Consider the following 20,323-nt stretch of genomic DNA (forward strand, 5'->3'; position numbering starts at 1 on the left):
AGCCAGGCAACATGAATTTCTTGCACAAGAAAGCCCTATGGTTAAAATGGCCATCAGAGCTTTCTTGTGCAAGAGAGCGTCTACACTGGCAAGGATGCTCTTGCGCAAAAGCACATCTCTTGCGCAAAGGCACATGCCAATGTAGACGCTCTCTTCTGGAAGAGTTCTTGCACAAGATCATGCCAATGTAGACGTAGCCATAGAGTTATTATAGATGACTGGGAGGTAAGGCCCTCGTAACCTTAACAAAGAGATGCAGATACAGAGTGACGCGGCCACCTGTCTGAGAAGGAGACTTTTATCAGCCAAAACAATGAGGCCCCGGGCACCTTAAAGACTAACAAATTTACTTGAGCATAAGCTCCTTCCCAGCCCACAAAAGCTTATGCCTAAATGAATGGGTTATTTTATCAGCCAGGCCATCAAGAAACAAACCTCTTGTTTCAAGCTTCTTTTCCACAGTCAATATTAAGTCAGGATAATGCAACCACCTAATCCAGCACTTCTGAGCCTCAGCACTGCTTAATAACCCTCTTATCACAGAAAGAATGAAAAGCCAGAGGGTTTCACACTTGGCGACCTTGATTCCCAGCTGGGTGCCTCCTGGCACCATCCCGAGGAGGCAGCAATTGGTAAGAAACTGAACCCTGAGGAAACAGGAAAACTCAACTACCCATGAAAATTGTACGGTTAAATATAAGGTGAGTAGTGACCCCCAAAGAGCTGGGACTCTGTATCAGCAACCAGGAAATGCAGATGATCTCCCAGCAAACTAACCAGCACAGCTGGCCTGTAGTGGGCTTTGTGATTGGATACCTGGCCTGATTGGTAGGAAGAGTCCACAGATCAGCTTACAGTTACACCCAGTGACTGGAGCAGTGGGTGCTCTGCAAAGTCTTTGTTCCTGGCCACTAGCTGCTTGTTCCAGGTAACCTGGCTCTGATTCCTGGTGGTGGGCTCCTATTCCTGCCTACTGATTCCTGCTCTAATGGGAGGGAGGCTTTTTTTCATTTCTGCCTGGCACAGTTCTCCTTCCCTTCCTCTCCCCAAACCCTGTTACATAGTTATGGCTTGTCATGTTCAGCAAATGTTAATTAAATCCTTCAATGAAAGGAACAGTGGCTAGTAACTGTCTCAGATAAAGGTAATTGCCCATATAAGCCCATATTGCTGGGGATAACTTCCCATGCTCCTCGGACACCCTGGCTCCCTCTCTTTATGTGTCACACTTGGAAACCTGAGTTTTCTCCCCCCTCCCTTGTACCATTGACTCTGTGCAGTAGAGGCCTGGATTAAATGCCCCCTGAATAAATAGGACTCCCTCCGTTGGTTCTAATGGGTCTAAGATCAGGCCCTAATTCTGTTTCCCCTACCCAAATGGCCAAAATCCGTCTCATTGAGACCCAGTGTAAATCTGAAGCAACTCCCAATCTATAGGGGCAGAGCCTGGGCCTGTGTCTGTATTTGACTTTGGGATCAGTGCTTTTGTGATGTACAGTTTATTGAAGCTTGTTATTTTAAGCTTAATACTCCTTGAGCAGTTGGATTATGGGCCAAATCCTCCTTTCAGTTCACACGTTTCCATCTTCTGTGAACATCAATGAAAGAAGGGGCTCTCGTACTTTTCATTTGTGGGCACCTAAAAAATGCCAAATGTGTGTGCGGACTCCCTTGGGACTCTTAGGCAGAGTCTGCGCACCCCTAGGGTGCAGGGACTCCAGGATGAAAATCACTGGACTTGGAGTCACTTACACCGAACGAATAACAGAATCCTGTAGAAACCAGAGCTAGATGAGAAGGCCCTTAACAGGGAGCATAGGCTGGGTTTTTTCAAAGAAGCCTTAGTTGCCCACTTTCATTAAATTAGGCACCTAAATCCATTAGGCTCAGTAGAAATTCCATTTTCTTGCCAGGAGCCACAGCATGAATGTTCCACTGGGGGCTTATGGCCTCCAATGGGGCCACCAGCAGGTTTCAGGGGGGCTGCCAAGAATGACTGGCATCAGACTTTGTAGGGCCCAGGGCAGAAAGCCAGAGCCCTGCTGCATAGGATTGCAGCCAGGGGCCCCAAGCCCCACCACTAGGGGTTGAAGAGGAACCCTAAGTAATAGCTTTGTGGTGCCACCCTGTAGTGTGGAACCCCGGGCACTTGTCCACCTTGCTACTCCCTCACTGCACCGCTGGCTTTTCTATGCAGTGAAACAGTTCTTGTGGCACAGCTGGGCAACATGTCAGGGGAGCGTGGGGTGCTCAGAAGGAAAAAGATTAAGAACCCCATATCTAGTAAACTTCTCCCCTCCCCCAGCAGCTGTTTATCTAACCTAGTCTTAAAACCCCCCAGACGCAGAGATTCCCCAATAACCCAGCTGTTTGTTCCGGAGCTTAATTACTCTGACAGTGAGTTTTTCCTAATGTCCAACCTAAACCTCCCTGGCTGCAATTCAAATCCATTCTTCTTTGCTTCTTGTCTTGTCTTCAGTTGTTAAGGAGAACAATCTATCACCCTCTTTTTTAAACAAAAAAACAACAAACTTTTAGGTACTTGAAGCCTGTTATCATGTCCCTCTTCAGTCTTCTAGTCTCCAGACTAAACAAACCCAGCTGTTTCAATCTGTCCTTGCAGATCCTGTTTTCTAGACCTTTAATCATGTGTGTTGCTCTCCTCTGGATTTTTCTCCAATTTGACCACATCTTTCCCAAAAAGTGATTTCCAGAACTGGACACATTACTTCAGCGCAGAGTAGAGTGGAAGAATTACCTCTTTTGTTTGTCTGCTAATACATCCTGGAATGAGGTTTGCTATTTTTGCAACTCTGTTACATAGTTGACTCTTGTTTAATATATGATCAGCATTAACCCTCCCATCCTTTTCTGCTGTACTGCTTCGTAGGCATAACTTCCCACTTTGTGCGTGTGCCATCGATTATTCCTTCCTGAACACAACATTTTGCATTTGTACTTAGTTATTTTTATCCTATTTTATTTCAGACAGTTTCTTCAGTTTCTCAAGGTGACTTGAATCCTATGCTGCAAAGTGTTTGTACCCTCCCCTAGCTTGCTATGTCTGCAGCTTTAACACTGTCCTCGCTATGCCACTATTCAAATAATTTATGAAGATACTGAATGGAACTAGACCTCTCGTGGCACCCCAATCGTATGCCCTTCCAGTTGGACTGTGTATCTTTGATAACTACTGAGTGAAGTTTCCCAGTCAGCTGTGCACCACTACCAGAATGTCTGTATTTCTTCTCTGATCAGCATGGGTGGAGGGAATCAGAGGCAGGAGAAGGCAATGCCTTCCCAAACTCTAAGGTGTGGCCCTGCCCACACTCTGGCCACCCCCACCCCACATCATGACTATCTCTACCAATATATGCAAAATATGCAGCCATAAAGAGCACCACAAAATTTTGGGCACCAAATTCCATGGTCCCCTAGGTGCTGCATATAGGGTAGCGCTAGCTCCAGCGCCCCCTCCTACTGGCTGTGCCCAGCAGGGCCATCCCTGATGGGATGCGGGGCCTAGAACAGCCCCCCCTCCCAATGCTCCACCCCTTCTCTGCCTCCATTCCACCTGCACTCCACCCTTTCCCCTAAGCCACCTCCTCAGGGGATAAAGACCAAGAAATGTGGGGAGTCCTCCTCCCCCATCTTCCTCCAAAATAACTCCTATGGGAATGTCATGCAAAAAACATCTAACAATGAGGCATTAATGCAACATTATGGCCCAGAAGGTTTTCTTCTTGCAATAAAGGTAAACTTAGAAAATCACAGCTGAGACTGAGGGGGAGGGCAAATGGGGCATGGCAATTTACAAGGGCCAGGACAGGGGAGCCGGGCCCCTGGGCAAGGAGGGTTGGGGAGTCCAGGGGCCCAGCTCCCCTGTCCTCCTGGCTCTCCACGTTCCCAGAAGGGGTAGGGCCAAGGTAGCCAGCCCTCAGGCTTGCCCAGAGCATGCTGCACAAGTCCTCCCCTAGCTCTTAGAGCTGCCCAGGATGTGCTGCATGATGCTCTATTGGCAATTTAAAGGACTTGGGGCTCCAGGCAGTAGTGGCAATGATCAGCAGCAGCCAGGAGCCATAGATCCTTTAGAATTGCTGGTCCCTTTGCCCCTCCTTGACAGTGGGCCTGGGCTGGGGGCTCCCACCCCCAATACAGCGATCTCAGTTGGAGCACTGTGCCCTTTAAATAGCCACCGGAGCTCCGACAGTGCGTGCCCTCTGGCCTGAGCAGTGCTGAAGGGCTGTCTGGGGGAGGCTAGCCCCCAACCTCACCCCTTGCTCCTGAGGCCCCGCCCCTTCTGGGGCCCAGAGTCACGGCCCCCTGGGGTCTGGCAAGGACTCATGTCAGCCCTGGCTAAGACTTCTAAATGCTAAATTGATGGTAGATCCTCAGCTAAGATACCAACTGCAGCATCCTCTTTGTTTTGTTGTAGAGACAAAGCAGGAGTCTGGCAAGAGTGGATTCATCTCTTGTCCTGTCACCACAAAACAGAGGACCATAAAAGGCTTTATAAGACCTTTAGACCACCCAGCACCCCATTAGAATGGCAGGAACGAACACTCTTCTTCCCAGGGATACTTGATTCCAACTCCAGCTTCAAGTCTGGGAGCAATATGAAGTGGTTATTGTAGGAGCTGGTTGAATTATTTGCTGTTGAATAGCAATCCTGCTCCTATTGAAATACATGGCAAACCTCCCACTGGCTTCAAAGATACAGCATCAGGCTGAATGTGCTTTTTTCTCTTTGCAAGCCATTTACAATTTGCTCCAGACTTTCTTATTCATACTTTGCCAGGTAGTTCATGAAAACAGCTTCCAGCGCTGTGAAATTGTTTTCTGACAAATCATGATGCGCTTGATGCGTGACTGGCCCACTGAATTATGGGGTATGGCTCTGCTTCCTGAGTGCATGACTAACATGTTTGAAACTGGGGTTATGGATAACATACAGCTCACTTCCAAAATGCGTTTTGGATAAATAATTGTAATGCCCTGGTCGAGTGCATGCATTGAGGGTTTCCTTTAGCAGACCCAGTGAGGATCAGACCTGCTCATAGCTATCTGTTGCTCTTTTCACTGAACGGCTATGTTTGGACTTTTCACTTACATCCAGCAACCTTAACTGTGTCCCCTTGGCTGGCCAGCATAAATCCATCTCTAATGGTGTCTCCACTGGGCCCAGTGATGGAGTGAGGAGGATTATGATGATGTATTAATAGGCTGGATTCCATAGCATGCAAGTAAGGTTTTGGAGGCTTGTGCTGGCTAGGAGTGACTTTTATCCATGCTCATGAATGCTCTGGGTTCAGTCCTTCCTGACATCATGGTCTTGGTGACCCCAGTGACAGTTCTCTAAATAATCATTTCCCCCCAGATAATTAACTTTCAGGGTTCACAAGCATTTTTCCCCAATACCCAGCCAGTGGTCAAACCCTCTCAAGCTACAAATGCCACAGTAGCCCTGGACCTGCCAGCTTGACACATTGAACCCTTTGTATTGTTTTGCTAGCTCTAGTTTCTGCAATGAGTTGTTCTGTGTCAGCTATCTGTGCCCAACTTGGAGCTGGCATGCAGAGAAGCTGGGTGCTGCTTGGAGTTGGTCTCCCTGGGAAATGTACCAACATGCTCCAGGTTCATTTTCCCTGCAGGTGTGAAGAAAAGCTAAGGGAGAGTTCTCCCATCTCAGTGCAGCTACTGCAGAGTCAGATTCCGGGATGATGCAGTCACTTAGCCCCACCCAGCTGAGGCACTTAAAGCCTTCTGCAAATGTGAACTAAATTAACCCAACTTCCTCAAGAGACAGGGCCACATTGGTCTCTGCAGTTTAAAGATGTCAACGATGGAGATAAAAGAAAGAAATTGGGGTTCTGAGAAGTTGTTACAATTGTAAAATGCATCAATCCAGATGCCGTAGGTGTGGGAACTAGGAGTGCAGGGCATGCTGCCCCACCCCAGACTTCTGGCCTCCCACCCGGGTTCCCAGCTGGTGACTCTGCATGCTGAGTTCCTGACTGCCACCCTGCACACCATGGACTCTGCTGCCAGCCCCAGGTGCTACGGTCCCAGTTCAACCCCTGTGCTGGGGGCCTCAGCTGTGGGCGGAGATTGGCAGGGGTAAGAGGGCTCAGCACCCCCTCTTTTAAAAATGCTCCCATGCTGTTGCCAGATACTTTCTATTTGATGTTAAACTGTATTTGACTGGTTTGAAATGAGCGTAATAAACTTCAAAAGGCTTCTTGCTGCAGCCTTGAGTTTAGCAAGTTGACCTCAGTTCACACCTGAGGTGGCTGTATATTGTCAGTGGTGGGTGAGGAGATTTGTAGCTATGGTTTGTATATGTATCCGTCTGCTATGTACATTGGACAAACATCTCAGACACTTCGCCAAAGGATTAATGCCCACAAAACAGATATCAGACAAGATCACAAAGAGAAAACAGTTTCTTGCCACTTTAACCAGAAAGGACACTCTCTAAATGACTTAGCCACCTGCATTCTGCTACAAAGACCTTTTACATCTGCACTTGAAAGGGAATCCTCTGAACTGTCATTCATGTTAAAATTCGACACTTGCCAACAAGGACTTAACAAGACTTTGAACTTTCTCACCCATTACCAAGACAGTTTCCCCAGTTATCACCTGTAATACCATTAACTCACAAACATCCCACTCTCCCTACCTTTAATATCAGCAATTCACAGACACTTACCTTCCTTCCTCCCCCTTCCCACCCCCCCGCATCCCCCTTCTGTTCTGCAATGTGATTTGTCCTTTTCATATTTGTTCATTTTTTTTAATTGTATCCTTTGGTATATATGGTTGTGACTACTTTCTTCCACTATTTGATCTGAGGAAGTGGGTCTGGCCCACGAAAGCTCATCATCTAATAAACCATCTTGTTAGTCTTTAAAGTGCTACATTGTCCTGCATTTTGGTTTGTATATGAGCTTGCAAACAGCTTTGGGATGTTGCAGGGTAAATGTAGTCTATTGACAGCATTATTGTTTTATTTTTGTATTGATTAGAACATTTAACAATCTGCTTGCAGACCAGAGGAGGAAGTGTGTTGGGTGGAAAGTGAGTGCTTCTCTGAATTTCATGTTGGGTCTAAAAAAAACGTATCAGGAGCAGAAATGAATGATGTGGTTCCTATTCTTGTTTTTGTTTCTTTTAAGTTTTATGTTACAGTGATTTATTCCTCTTTTGTGGACACATGGAGCCAGCGGCGCTTGTAACAACAGAGAGCAGGGGCATCATTTAGCTGGATATACGAAGATCAAATGTTTTGCCAAGCCCTGCATATTTCAAGCATTAGAAGAATGTTGTTCTCACTAGACTAAATGCTCAGAGAGTGGGTGACAATCTGCTTCTGCCCTTTCATTTGCACCATGGCACAGACATGCCTGTGCTTGTTGCACACCTTAATGTACACAAGTCCAGTGCACGCAACAGAGAACACTTGGAACAAATCAGATTATATGTGCAAGTCTGTGCATTTGGATCAACTGTCTGTGGCTGGAATCCTGTCTGAGCACTGGCTGCCTTCTCTATCTTTTATTTAAAAAAAAACCGCGTGGAGCTGTAGTTCAGTTGGTGCTTAAATGGTCAAATTGAGATACTGAGCTGGGAGGGCTGAGTAATCATCAGTTTGTTGCCCTTTAAACTCATTTAAAAGACATTTAAATGTTTTGAATATAGAACAGTTCTGTATATGCAACTGGCAGACTTCCTACTCTCCAGACGTCCAGGGCCTAGTTCTAAGTAAGGCTGAGTGTTTGTCAGGGGAAAAGTCAGAGTTCTGTCGTAGCACAAAAAGGAAAAAACATTAAAAGAAAGGAAAATGTCTTGGTCGGTTTTAATAATGTTTGTTTTTAAAGGGAAACTAAAGGGCTAAATGCTAGTGTAGTTTCTAGGAGGAGTATAAATAGGGTTGCCAGGTGTCCAGTTTTGAACCGGATAGTCTGGTATTTGAGTTTTCTGTCCGGGAAACAAATTGAAAAAATATAAATGTCCAGTATTTTCTAATTAAGTAAGTTTTATTATTATCCTGAGCAGGGCTCGACAAATAATGTAATCTACTCGCAGATTACAACCCGGAAGAGCCGGTGCAGAGTGATCTGCGCATGCGCAGAGCGCAGAACCGCACGGCTGGTGAGCGGGGCTCACCGCCACTTGGTGAGCCCTGAACATGAGTATCAGTACATAGTTGCGAATTGCCTGGCTGGTAGACACGTTCACACTGCGTGAGCACATCTTCCAGCCAGGCAGTACGCAGCTACATAGTAGAGAGGAGAGGGAGCAGGGCCGGGCAGGGACGGAATCCCTGGGGTCGGACTCACCTGTGCATCCTGCCAGGACTGTGTGCAGGACAGGCAGGATGCCTGGGATCTGCGTGCACCTGGGCCAGCCCCGCTCCCCGCTGGTTGGTTTCCCCTCCCCGTCGTCTCCTCCTGGACAGCTCCGCTCCCCGCTGGCCGGTTCCCTCCCAGCCAGGCCTGCTCCCCCCAACCCTCTCCCGACCAGCCTTGATTCCTGCTAGCTGGTCTCCTCCCCCCAATCTCCCCCTGGCCAGCCCCGCCCCTCCCGACCCCCTCCCAGCCAGCTCCGCTCCCCACCGGCCGGTTTCCCCCTCCCCTCCCCATCGCCCCCAGCCAGCCCTGCTCCCCTCCCAGCCGATCTCCCCTCCCTCCCACCCACCAACTGAGATCAAGTGTGTCTGGTATTTTTTTGAAACCAGCTGGTAACTCTAAGTATAAAGCTAACAAATGGCACAAAAAAGAATCAGATGTGTACATATGAATGGGAGAGTCTAACAAACCAAACCCCAAAATGTCACTGGGATGGGATCTCAGTGGAGTGACTCCACGATTGAAGCTAATGCAACTCTACACATGGTAGGGATCAGAAACTGCTCCCGGGAAATCTTGTCTTGAGAGCCCAAGGCTGTTTTTCACAACCCGGATTTGGATCTGCTAGAGTAGACCCCTGTACCAAGCCTTAGGATCCAGTTACAGGATCAGGAGGACCCCAGAGGGTTGCCAGTTTGTGTTTGATGAATTTCTGGAGGTTTCATCAAATGGCTTAATCTTTAATTAAAGATGGATCTTTAATTCTTGGTGGCTCCAGGACAATCCTGGAGGGTTGGCGACCCCAGTGAGGAATGTTCATGATTTTCAAAAGGGATTGGAGTCAATGTTTGCTTCTAGGCAGGTGTGGTGAAGTCTCTCTCACACTGCAGCCAGCTGCTTTCTCTCCTTCTGGCATCACTGTAAAATTTTTTAATACGTGTTAGTGAAACCTGCCACTTTGGGGAATGGATTCTGAATTCTAAGCAGTGTGGTCTAGTGGCTAGGGCATGAGTCCAACTCAGGAGATAGGGTTTTATTTCTGGCTCTGCTACAGTTCTGTTGGATGACCTGGGGTGAGTCAATTTCATCTCTCTGAGTCTGTTTCCCCACCTATAAAAGGGGGGCAGGGTAATGGCACTTTGTAACCTGATTTGAGAGCGACTGATGGAACGTGCTCTATAGGAATTCGAGATTGTTATTATGGAGCAAAGATCCTGCTGGCTTCCCTAGGAGCTTTGCCTGAGTTAGGAGGTGTAAGAAGTAACTTTGATGTAGGGGACCCTGCCATCATCCATCTCCCAGGTGCTTTGCTCGGGATAAAGCTGCAGTCTGGCTGAAGCTGCTGGGCCAGAGGCCTTTGGGAATTCATTTTGTTGTTGGTTTCCAGGCTGAAGCAGAAAGGCATGCTGCTAAAAGATGTTTGTGACTCTCCGGCCTCTCTTGCAGGAATCTGACACCAAACTGAACAGAGACCTGGGGAAATGGGTTTTCAGAGCAAATTCTTATAAAAGCAAAGGCATATAGAATCTGAGTCCCTGTAAGGGTTCCTTCCTTTCCAGCCAGTGCCAATAAAATGGGGAGCCTTCATCTTCCAGGGCTGCAGCCAAGTCCCGAGCGAAGCAGAGTCGGCCTCCCTCGGAAAGCAGCCAGAGCTAGGCTGCCCACATGCTGCTCACAGGGAGGAGACTTCCACCTTGTTTTGTTTGTATTGACAATAGTGCAAAGCGCCAGATAAAATTCTCTGCAGATAAAAATGAGGCCAAATCCGGTTTCATAAACACAGTGACCCAACTTGAGCTCAACCTTCATGTTACTTCCCATAATATGACATCACGCAGAGACCAGGCTACCCTCTTTCTCCAAAGGGCTGCTTCTGCCTGCAAAAATGCCTGTCTCCTTCAAGGCTACTCTGTCTTTTTCCTGTGTGAATTAGGAGGAGAGATCCAGGGCCCCAGACCATCCTGTCTCCGAACAAAACAGTGTCACTAACAATCCTCTCTTCCCGGTTGTTTCTTTTAAACTGCTGCAGCACAAATGCTTTCTGCTTAGAGGGGTGGGCAATACCACGAGGCAGGTGGTTCATGAGGCTTAGCCCCTGCACAGCCTCAGGTGGTGGCAATCACAGCTCCCGCTGGCTGCGGATTGCCATTTGTGACCTATGGCAGCAGCACGGACTGGGATGCTGCTTCCCACAACAGGTAAAAATAGCGGTGGTGGAGCTAACCCTGGTGGGCCAGATGAGGCCCACAGGCTGGTGTTTGTCCACCTCTGGCTTAGAGAGTCCCTCTAATCTTCTCCATGCATGTTCAGGTTTTTCCATCCATGTACAGAATAATTTTTATGTGCATCAGGACATGTGCGATTGTGCACCAACAGTAGAAACACAGCCTAGCTGTGGGTACTCTGCTACTCAGCCAGTTAGTATTTAAATCTCTCCTGAGCAACTACACAGGCGCACAGCTTTCTGTGAATACTGGTGCTGGAATGTCCAGGAACTATGAAATTGCTGCACATTTTAAAATCCATTCCCAGGGTGGTTACCTAAGGGAGGTCCCAAGACACTGGCTCAGTAACCCATCTGCATTTGAGTCACCCTCGTCCAGTCCATTCTCATGCTTACTTATTCCTTGTGCTCTCAACAGTTTCTCTGATGTAGTTATCTTTACCTGATTCCAGTCTGGGCTGATCATGTTCTGCTGAACTTAACTCCCCAGCCCCCCTGGAATTTTAAGCCTTGTCTACAGTGGGAATTGGTCCTGATTCTAGCCATCAAAAGCCAATCACTGATGCAGCTACAGCAGTGCAAATGCAGGCAAGGCAATTTCTAATCAATCTTGGGATTTTGTCCTGGAGTAACTACAGCAGCGGATGGCTATTGATTGCTAGAACTGAAGCAAAATTTCATTGCAGACAAGATTACAGTTGGGCATAGCATTCTTTGCCACTTCTCATCCTAAACTGTCATGTTGCGCCGTTGAATGCTGGCAGATAGTTGCTGTGTTCCACCCCAGAAGTAGCTGAATTTAAATGGAAGTGGGTGCTATTGGACTTTTGGAAGCTTTCATTTGAGCCAAGTTGTTGTTTGTAGAGAGTTGTCGGGCATGTGTGTGGGGAAGGGTCTCTTCCAGGAGATTTCCAACATTTCTAGGATTCCAGGAAAGGGGTGGCAGTGGTAGGTAACTGCAGTGTGCCATGAACAGGAACAATCCCAGCTGTGAGGCTTGAACAAAATCTTGGCTTGAAGGTTGTTTGAAAATCTGTTAAAGCAACTAGCTTTGCTTTGAAAAATACGAGAGTAATAAAAAGATACAAACTTCTGTTATTTTTGGAAATGTTTTTCCACCGGTTCTCTGTTGGACACCAGAATGTGATCACTTCTGCCGTCCACTCCGAGATTGGGTTACTGATCACTTTTGGACTGAGCAACTTTGCTGATGTAGGCTGGGGGGGCAGATGACACAACATGCTAAAAACCTTCCCTGAGCCAGTGAAACTGGAATAAGCCCTCCACCTAAAATAGTGCAATCTGTGATGTTCTTCTCGTCTCCTTGGCCTTGTCTACATGAAATTATTTTGTCCATTTTTTTTTGGCAGTGGCGCAAACAAGGATCTCAGGTGTGCTCTGCAAATGGCAGAGCCCTGAATGTATTACGACTTTCCCAGATGATGGGCAACTGGATAAAGATTTTTTCAAATGCAGCCCTTGGGAAGAAGGGTGGCCTTCAGGTTCAGATTTGGGAGGCAGGAGACCTGCCTTCTTTCCTGGGTCTGTCATAGACCTTTACTTGGGTAACTGACTGGAGTTCATCATGCCTCAGTTTCTTCAAGTGGGATTTTCAAGAGTCAGGTTCCTTTTGAAAATCCCAACACTCCCATCTTGCAAAGTGAGAGTAATATACTTCTCTTTCTCACAGGTTTCAGTGGGGTAGCCAGGTTAGTCTGTTTCAGCAAAAACAACATGGAATCCAGTGGCACCTTAAAGACTGACACTATTAGGGCAGTGATAGAAATGTAGCCGTGTTAGTCTGGGGTAGCTGAAGCAAAATGCAGGACAATGTAGCACTTTAAAGACTAACAAGATGGTTTATTAGATGATGAGCTTTCGTGGGACAGACCCACTTCCTCAGATCAAATAGTGGAAGAAAATAGTCACAACCATATATACCAAAGGATACAATTTAAAAAAATGAACACATATGAAAAGGACAAATCACATTTCAGAACAGGAGGGAGATGCGGGGGGGGGGGGGGAGGAAGGAAGGTAAGTGTCTGTGAATTGATGATATTAGAGGTGGGGAGAGTGGGACGTCTGTGAGCTAATGGTATTAGAGGTGATAATTGGGGAAGCTATCTTGGTAATGGGTAAGATAGTTTGCATATTTGTTCATTCCTTCCCGGAGAGTGTCGAATTTTAACATGAATGACAGTTCAGAGGATTCCCTTTCAAGTGCAGATGTAAAAGGTCTTTGTAGCAGAATGCAGGTGGTTAAGGCGTAATCTTTTGTGAGATAAAACTCACTTCCTCAGATACGTGAAGCAAAACAAAGGCAGGGATACAGAGATGGGAATTTCTATGGGAGTGCAACATTAGTGCTAATTATCTCAGGGTGGTTGTAGTTTACCTCCAACAGTGATGAGAAGGTGAAAGTACCAGAAGGGGAACTTACTTGTAATGAGAGAGCCATGCCATGTCTTTATTCAGACCCTTTTTGATGGCATCAAGTTTGCAACTGAATTCCAGGTCAGCAGGTTCAAGTTGCAGTCTGTTTTTTACTTTTTTTGCCTAAGAATGGCAATTCGCAAGTCAGTAACTGTATGTCCAGGGAGATTAAAATGCTCCCCCCTCCTGTTTTTGTGTGTTACCATTCATGTCTGATTTGTTCATTTATTCTCTGCACAGAGACAGTCCAGTTTGTTCTATGCGCATGGAGGGGCATTGCTGGCACGTGAGAGGACTACTGGGAGAGTGAGGGATCGGCATCTAAGATAGGTTAATGGTTAACTGGTACCTGGGAACAGCCCCACTCTTCATCCCTTAGGTTCCCCACCCTAATATAAGGCCTGGGGGTTGGATCCAACCCCTGAGGCTCAGGGCTTGCCCCCCTAGCATCAGGGAGCCAGTGGTGATGCTCCAGCCCTGCATCCGCAACCCCTCTGTGGGTCTGGAGCACTAGTGCCAGCTCCCAGCTGCGGAGGAGGGGGAGAGCCCCAAGCCTTGTGGGCCAGAGTCAGGCAAGCTACCACTCAGTGTGGTTGTAATTGCGGCCAAGATGAGCACCAGGAGGCGGTGTCTGGGAGCAGCGGGGGACACAGCCATGTGCATCCCTGGAGAGCTGCACCAGGTAAGTGCCCCCCATTGCCCAGGCCTCCCATCCCCACCCCACTCCTGCACTCAGCATCACCCAGACCCCCCCCCAGCCTCTTCCTGCACCCTACCTCTCACCTTAGCCAGCTCCTGTACTCCCTCCTGTCCAAACCCTTCACCCCTCCCTGCTCCTGCCCCCCTTCCCACCCAGACCCCACACTCTGCTCCTGCACCCTACCTCCAACCCCCAGCCGCTCCTGCACTCACCTTCCTGTCCAGACCCTCCCACACACTGAGCCCCTCATTTTTGGCCTCACCCCCGAGCTTCAGGAGGCCCATAAAACCAGGCTCTGGCATGCAAGGAGAATGGGGGGAGTGTGCTTCTGCTTCTCAGTTGGGGGCCATGTCAGTGAGGGGAGGTTGTTTATCTCACTTTTGCCTGGGCGCCCCCCCAACTGATTTTTGTTCTGTGGGTTTCCAGCCCCAAAAGACCCCTCACGGCCTTATATACTCATCTGGTCTGTGTCCCAGGTGTGGCTCTTTTAGAATGAGACACTAACAAGTCATCTAAAACCAGTTGTGCTGATTAGAGTGGAACTTACAAGACCTGCTCCCACCCCTCCCCCTACCTTTCATGTAATCAGAGCTCACTTCTACAACTATCCAGGGTCTCACATTGGGATTCCAAGCTGTGATGTTTTCTCCAGAGCAGCCCATGCTCAGCATATACAGCTGTTCTTTCTCTAGCTGCTTGCTTGTGGATTTCCTCCCTTCAACTCCAGAGCCTGGCTCATCTCCATTGTCTTGGACTGGGAGAAATTTGCAATAGCTTTCGCACACCTTTCTGACTTTTATTTTTATTGTGCTTCAGTATGCAAAGCAGGATTGCTAGCAGGGTAAATATGGCTTCTGTGAAAGGCCAATTTGGGAAGGACCAGATTAAAAAATTATTAGAAACAACAAGGCAATCACCTACGATGTACAGCTGTCTAGAAGAAAGCAGCAGATTTCCAGATGTATCTCCAACAGGTAAACACTTAGTAAAACTGGATTCTCTATGCTGTGTTGGGGCAGCGCATTTATAATTGGTAGGATTCCTGAATTTGTGCATTTGGTTAAATTCACCCAACCTCTTCCTTGGTTTTTTAAACTGTTTATGAAATGCAGCACTTACAATGCTTTAAAGAAAGAAAACCTTTGCAGAGCCAGCATGTGTAGAATTTCATTCTGCAGACACCCCAACAGCTCTGGAAAAGCTTATCAGAAGTGCGAGGTCTCATTAGGACTCTCAAGGCAAATGATTTCCAGGGTAGCTGTTCCAGGGGAAGACACACACAGTGTGATGGGGGGCGGTCACAGACAACCCCTTGGGGTACCTCCTGGGGTGCTGACAGCCCCGAGCTGAGGTCCCTGCCCCCACCAAGAAGCAGCACAGACACTGAACCACTTCAGGTCCAAGGAGAGTGCAGTTTAGGGCCCAGCCTCCTGAGAGAGCACCCCCCAGATGGGATCAGACCCCAAAGGATTAGGTGAGCCCCCTTTAGCAATGAAAGAGGGAATGTGCACACTGGTTGCCCCCCCCCCCTCCCGGTAACAATCCCTTACACTGGGTTTGAAAAGAAAAATGGTTTTACTAAGTTGAAGCAGTAGGATTTAAGAGGTAATAAGTGAAAATAGGCAGAGCAAAGTAAGTTACAAATCAAAAGAAACAAAACTGCTTTGGCTAATTCTCCACTGAAACCTCAGTGCAAACTTAAACTCACCCTAAAACCTCTTTTCCGGCTGCCACTCTAAACCAGAGCTGTCTTCCACGCCCTGAGGTCCCTGGCCCCTTTTTTCAGGTGCAGCCGAGCCAAAAGACCCAGGCTTCCCCTCTCCTATTCTTTTTGTTAAAGAATTGAGGCCCCTCCCTACCAACCATTGCTTAGAGTGAAGGACAAAAGAGAGAGTTTAACAGATGAGGGTAACACCCTCCATGTCTCTCATTCACATTTGAAACTCACAAATTATTCCCCACTCCCTGGCTACGTCTAGACTGGCATGATTTTCTGCAAATGCTTTTAATGGAAAAGTTTTTCCGTTAAAAGCATTTGCGGAAGAGCGTCTAGATTGGCATGACACTTTTTGCAGAAAAGCGTCCGTGCCAATCTAGACGCAGTTTTGCGCAAGAAAGCCCCGATCACCATTTTCGTGATCGGGGCTTTTTTGCGCAAAACAATACCGCGTTGTCTACACTGGCCCTCTTGCGCAAAAGCATTTGTGCCAGAGGGCTTTTGCCCAAACGGGAACAGCATAGTATTTCCGCAAGAACACTGACAATCTTACATGAGATCGTCAGTGTTCTTGTGGAAATTCAAGCAGCCAGTGTAGACAGCTGGCAAGTTTTTCCGCAAAAGCAGCTGCTTTTGCGGAAAAACTTGCCAGTCTAGACGCAGCCCTCATGTCTAATTTTACACACACAAATGGTACATACAACAGAGTAAGATAAACCAAACCAGCAGATCATGTCATGAAGATGGATGGGTTACACGAAATAATTTGCTCAAACCACCTTTGAGTTATGTATATTCATGTCCATGAGTCCATTTCATACAGCATGGGGGGGGGGGGGTCCATCACACAGTCTCAGGGTTCTTTCTGTCTTGGCTTTACACAAATCGCTCTCAGATCTCCTGACATTAAGAAGTGAGGTGATTTTAGTATGCAAAGGGTCTGCCCCGCCCCCGTGGGAGCTTCCCTCTGAGAGGTGCAAAGGGGAGAGGTCCCTTGTTAGTCCCCCCTGCCCCAGGATGTGCATTTCCCCCTTCCCCTGTGTCTTCTCACCCCTTAGTGGAATTAGAGCATGAAGGGGTGGGAGGGCCAGATTCCCACATGCAGCCTGGATGTGGAGGTGACTATTGGGGCTGTAGCAGAGCACATTCCCTAGGAAGGAGCAGTCCCAGGTCAGGCTTTGGGGCAAAGGCTGGTGTCTCTAGAGCTGTGGTTCCCAAACTTTTTGGCATCACGTCCCCTTTTCGATTTTTGAGAAACTCTCACGCCCCCTCCCCCAGCAGCAAAACTTGAGCCCCCCCCCCCAAAAGAACCCAGGCTGAAAAACAAAAATAGCAGCAAAACTGGGGGGTCTGGGTCGCCTGGCGGCCCCCCCTGGAATTCTTCACGCCCCCGCACGGGAACGCAGCTCTAGAGGAAGCTCTGCTGAGGACAATCTGCACCACGCCTGACTTTGGAGAGATCGGAGTCCAGCCCTGGAATTAATAAGGTTACCGCGCGGTGAGGCTCTGAGGGTGGGAGCGGAGAGAACTCCATCTCCGGCACCCCGATACACATTTCCCGTGAGCTGCGCCCACCCATGCAGGGAGCAGAAACGCGGAGCCGAGAGCGTAGAGCGGCTTGTCCCTGCTCTCGTGGAGGTGCGGGGAACGTGATCTGCAGCCTGCGTGAAGCAGTAAAAGACTCGGATTACGGGGTGGATCAGGTCTCCAGCTTGGCGGATGCCTGCGCCTGGTAAGACCCGCCTAGGGGAGGGCACAAAGAAGGATGGGCTCTTGCAAAGTCCCCTCTCAGAAGTCCGTGTTTCAAAGCTGCCTGAGACAGACTGCGGAGCTCGAACATTTCTCTTAAACTTTCCTATTGGCACCAGCTGCCTCTGCTTGGAGGAGCCTCTGTCTCCCAAGGATGGGGCGGTCTCCCCCAGGGATCTCCTTGCTCCGTAGCAGCTCTGGCTTGCTGTGGTGGGGAGGCCAGTGCTAACTCTCTGGGGTGCAGCGGTTGTGCTTTCAGGTAAGATTACGCTTTGGAGTGAAATGCTGTAGTGATGAAGAGCTCTTTTTAAAACAACAGAGTTTTGAATTTCTGTTTGCATTGCAGCAGACGCTATTCAGAAAGCTGGCCTGACCGGTGTGAGAAGGGAACTGGTTCTGGTTTGAGCAGTACTGACTGTGATTATTAGCAGGAGCAAGTCATCCCTGATCATTTCCAGACTACACTGGCTAGCACTGGTCCAGCCATGTGCACCCCATGCCTTCCCAAACCCGAAGGAGATAGGCTGCTCCTTCCAGTATTAAAAGCCAGGAGGTGTGGGCATTTTTATTTTCTGTTAAAAGAATGAGTCTGAACTTGCTGTGAATGCGTCAGAGCTGTGAGCGTAGAAGAGGAGGAAACATGTATGGGGCTAGCAGCTCTGGAGAGGACCTCTTAACAGTGATAGCCGCAGGAGAGTGTGCGAAGGGAGAATTTCTGTCTATTACTAGCCACAGTTGGTTAAAGGGAGAAAACCACATGAATTCTAGGTGATATGATGGCGAAGAGAGTTTGGGACTGTATGGTGGTCAGCTGCCACTGATTTTACCAAATAAGTGCCGGCCAGTGAACACCAAGCTTTGCAAGGCCTTGCCTAGAAAGGGAATGGCCATCCACAGAAACCAGGAAACCCGTGTCTCCTCGTGGCACCAGCTGCAAGCAAATGGAAGCCTTTTGTTTAGTCTGTTGTGTGTAATGATGGGTTGTGGTGATCTCCACCCTGGAGCCTGCTCTCCAAGGCTGGTTTCCTAATTGCAGAGCTGTGCTTGAGATGTCAGGGAAGCTCCCAGGAACATAAGCAATTACTTGTCAACACCTGGGACTCCACCCAGATCACCAGCTTGCAGAGGTTTAGGCTGTAGCTTCCTTGCATGTTAGAGAAAGTTGGCAACACTCTGTGAATCTTGCCATATTCTCCAGCGTGTGTTTGTCTAAAGTAGGGGTGGGCAATAATTTTTGACCACGAACCACTTCAGAAATTTTTGAAGTGGCCCCAAGTCACCCCAGAAGGGGCGGGGCCAGGACACTTCCATGTTTCCCCACCCTGATTGGCCTGGGGGTGGGGGAGCGTGCAAATTCTTTGACTCCCTCCCCCCCCCCAGAGAACCACCAACTGGCGGTTCCCTCTAGATACCCAGGTCCCTGGCAATGGGAGGAAACTTTGTGTGCTTCCCCCTGCTGCCCCCAGGTCAGTCAGGGCCTGGGGAGGGGGAAAGCACTGAAGTCTCTTGCTGCCTGACCCTGCCCTGCAAGGGAGTGCCTAAGTGCTGAGCTGCTTGCAGGGCGTCCCCAAGCCCTGATTGGCCTGTGGGCAGGGCTGTGTAGAAGCCCTTTTGTCCAGCCCTGGTCTAACACCATGCAGTACCTTAACTAGGTATTTCTGTGCCTGGGCAAAATATTAATTATGTGCCGCCTCTCCTTAGGTTAGCACCCATTGCACTTTTTACTTTTGCAGCTTATTATTTTTATTGACTGCGTCTTTGCGCCCCAATTTATGATGTGCCCAAGGCGAGTACCTTGCTTGCTCCACACTTGTTACAGCCCTGACGCCAGGCTTAAGGCCCTGTCATTTAGCTGAATGCTAAAGAACTGGTTTTCCGTACTTGGATACAATGCATACAGACCAGGGCTCTTTTCTTCTTATGCAGCTGGGTAAAGAGAAAACAGGGCTTTGCTCTCAGTGAGGGGGAAGTTGAGGCAAGAACGACCATCTAGCCCAGTATCCTGTCTTCGAACAGTGGCCAATGCCAGATGCCCCAGGGGGAGTAGGGAATCAAGTCTTCCCTCTCCTGTCATCCATTTCCAGTCTCTGACAAATAGAGGCTAGGGACACCATTTCTACCCATCCTGCTAATAGCCATTGATGGACCTAACCTCCATGAATTTATCTTGTTTTTCTTTGAACTCTGTTAAAGTCCTGGTCTTCACAACATCCTCTGGCAAGGTGACTGTGCACTGTGTGAAGAAATATTTCCCTTTATTTGGTTTAAACCCGCCACCTATTAATTTCATATGGCGACCCTTAGTTGTTATGGGAACAAATAAATAACTTTTCCTTATTCACTTTTTCCACACCAGTCATGATTTTGTAGACCTCGATCATAGACCTTACTTTTCCATCTTAGAAAAGAGGAGACTATCAGGGGGAGCCGTGTTAGTCTATAAGGTGCCACAGGACTTCTTGTTCTTGCACCTTATAGACTAACAGATGCATCTGATGCAGTGGGTCTTTGCCCACAAAAGCTTATGCTCCAATACATCTGTTAGTCCCAGGGGTGGCCCGTCCATATAGGCGGTCACCTGGGGCGCCAAGTTAAACGGAGCGCCAATGGTGACGCAATATCATTGAGGGGTTTGGAGGTGGGAGCGCTGATTGCATGGTTCTCCTAGGGTGCCACTTGCTGGCAGCTAGTCTAGGGTCGCCCCTGGTTAGTCTTTAAGGTGCCACAGGATTTCTGTTTTTTCTAAAATGAAAAGTCCCAGTCTTTTTAATCTCTCTTAATATGGGACCTGCTCCAAACTCCTACCCATTTTTGTTGTCCTTCTCTGAACCTTTTTCAATGCCAACCTATCTTTTTTGAGATGAGGTGAACAAATATGTATGCGTACCATGGATTTGTACCGAGGCAATAAGATATTCTCCATCTTAGTCTCTATCCCCTTTTTAATGATTCCTAACATTGTTTACTTTTTTGATTGCTGCTTCACACTGAGTGGATGTTTTCAGAGAACTATTCACAATGACTCCAAGATCTCTCTTTTGAGTAGCTAAATTAATCCCCATTATACTGTATGTATAGTTGGGATTATTTTTTCCAATGTGCATTACTTTACATTTATCAACATGAAATTTAATTTGCCATTTTGT

The 20,323-nt window shown here is 48.0% G+C and overlaps 1 protein-coding gene across 4 annotated transcripts in view; it reads left to right on the forward strand.

Annotated features, from left to right (window-relative positions):
• The first annotated feature begins 893 nt into the window (after positions 1-893).
• The window catches only part of LPAR2 (lysophosphatidic acid receptor 2), a 64,367-nt gene continuing 44,937 nt past the window's right edge, over positions 894-20,323 (forward strand). Inside the window, exon 1 of one of the 4 annotated variants that reach the window (XM_075902470.2) lies at positions 894-928. The gene's annotated coding sequence lies outside the window, so the exon portion shown is untranslated. Of the gene's footprint in view, positions 929-14,364; positions 14,686-16,940; positions 17,161-17,201; positions 17,437-20,323 lie in introns of those variants that run through there. The other 3 variants (XM_075902469.2, XM_075902468.2, XM_075902467.2) reach the window with 3 other exon arrangements.

This window comes from Pelodiscus sinensis, chromosome 31, assembly GCF_052426305.1.
Source record: "Pelodiscus sinensis isolate ZL-2025 chromosome 31, ASM5242630v1, whole genome shotgun sequence".
In the NCBI taxonomy this organism is placed as follows: domain Eukaryota; kingdom Metazoa; phylum Chordata; order Testudines; family Trionychidae; genus Pelodiscus; species Pelodiscus sinensis.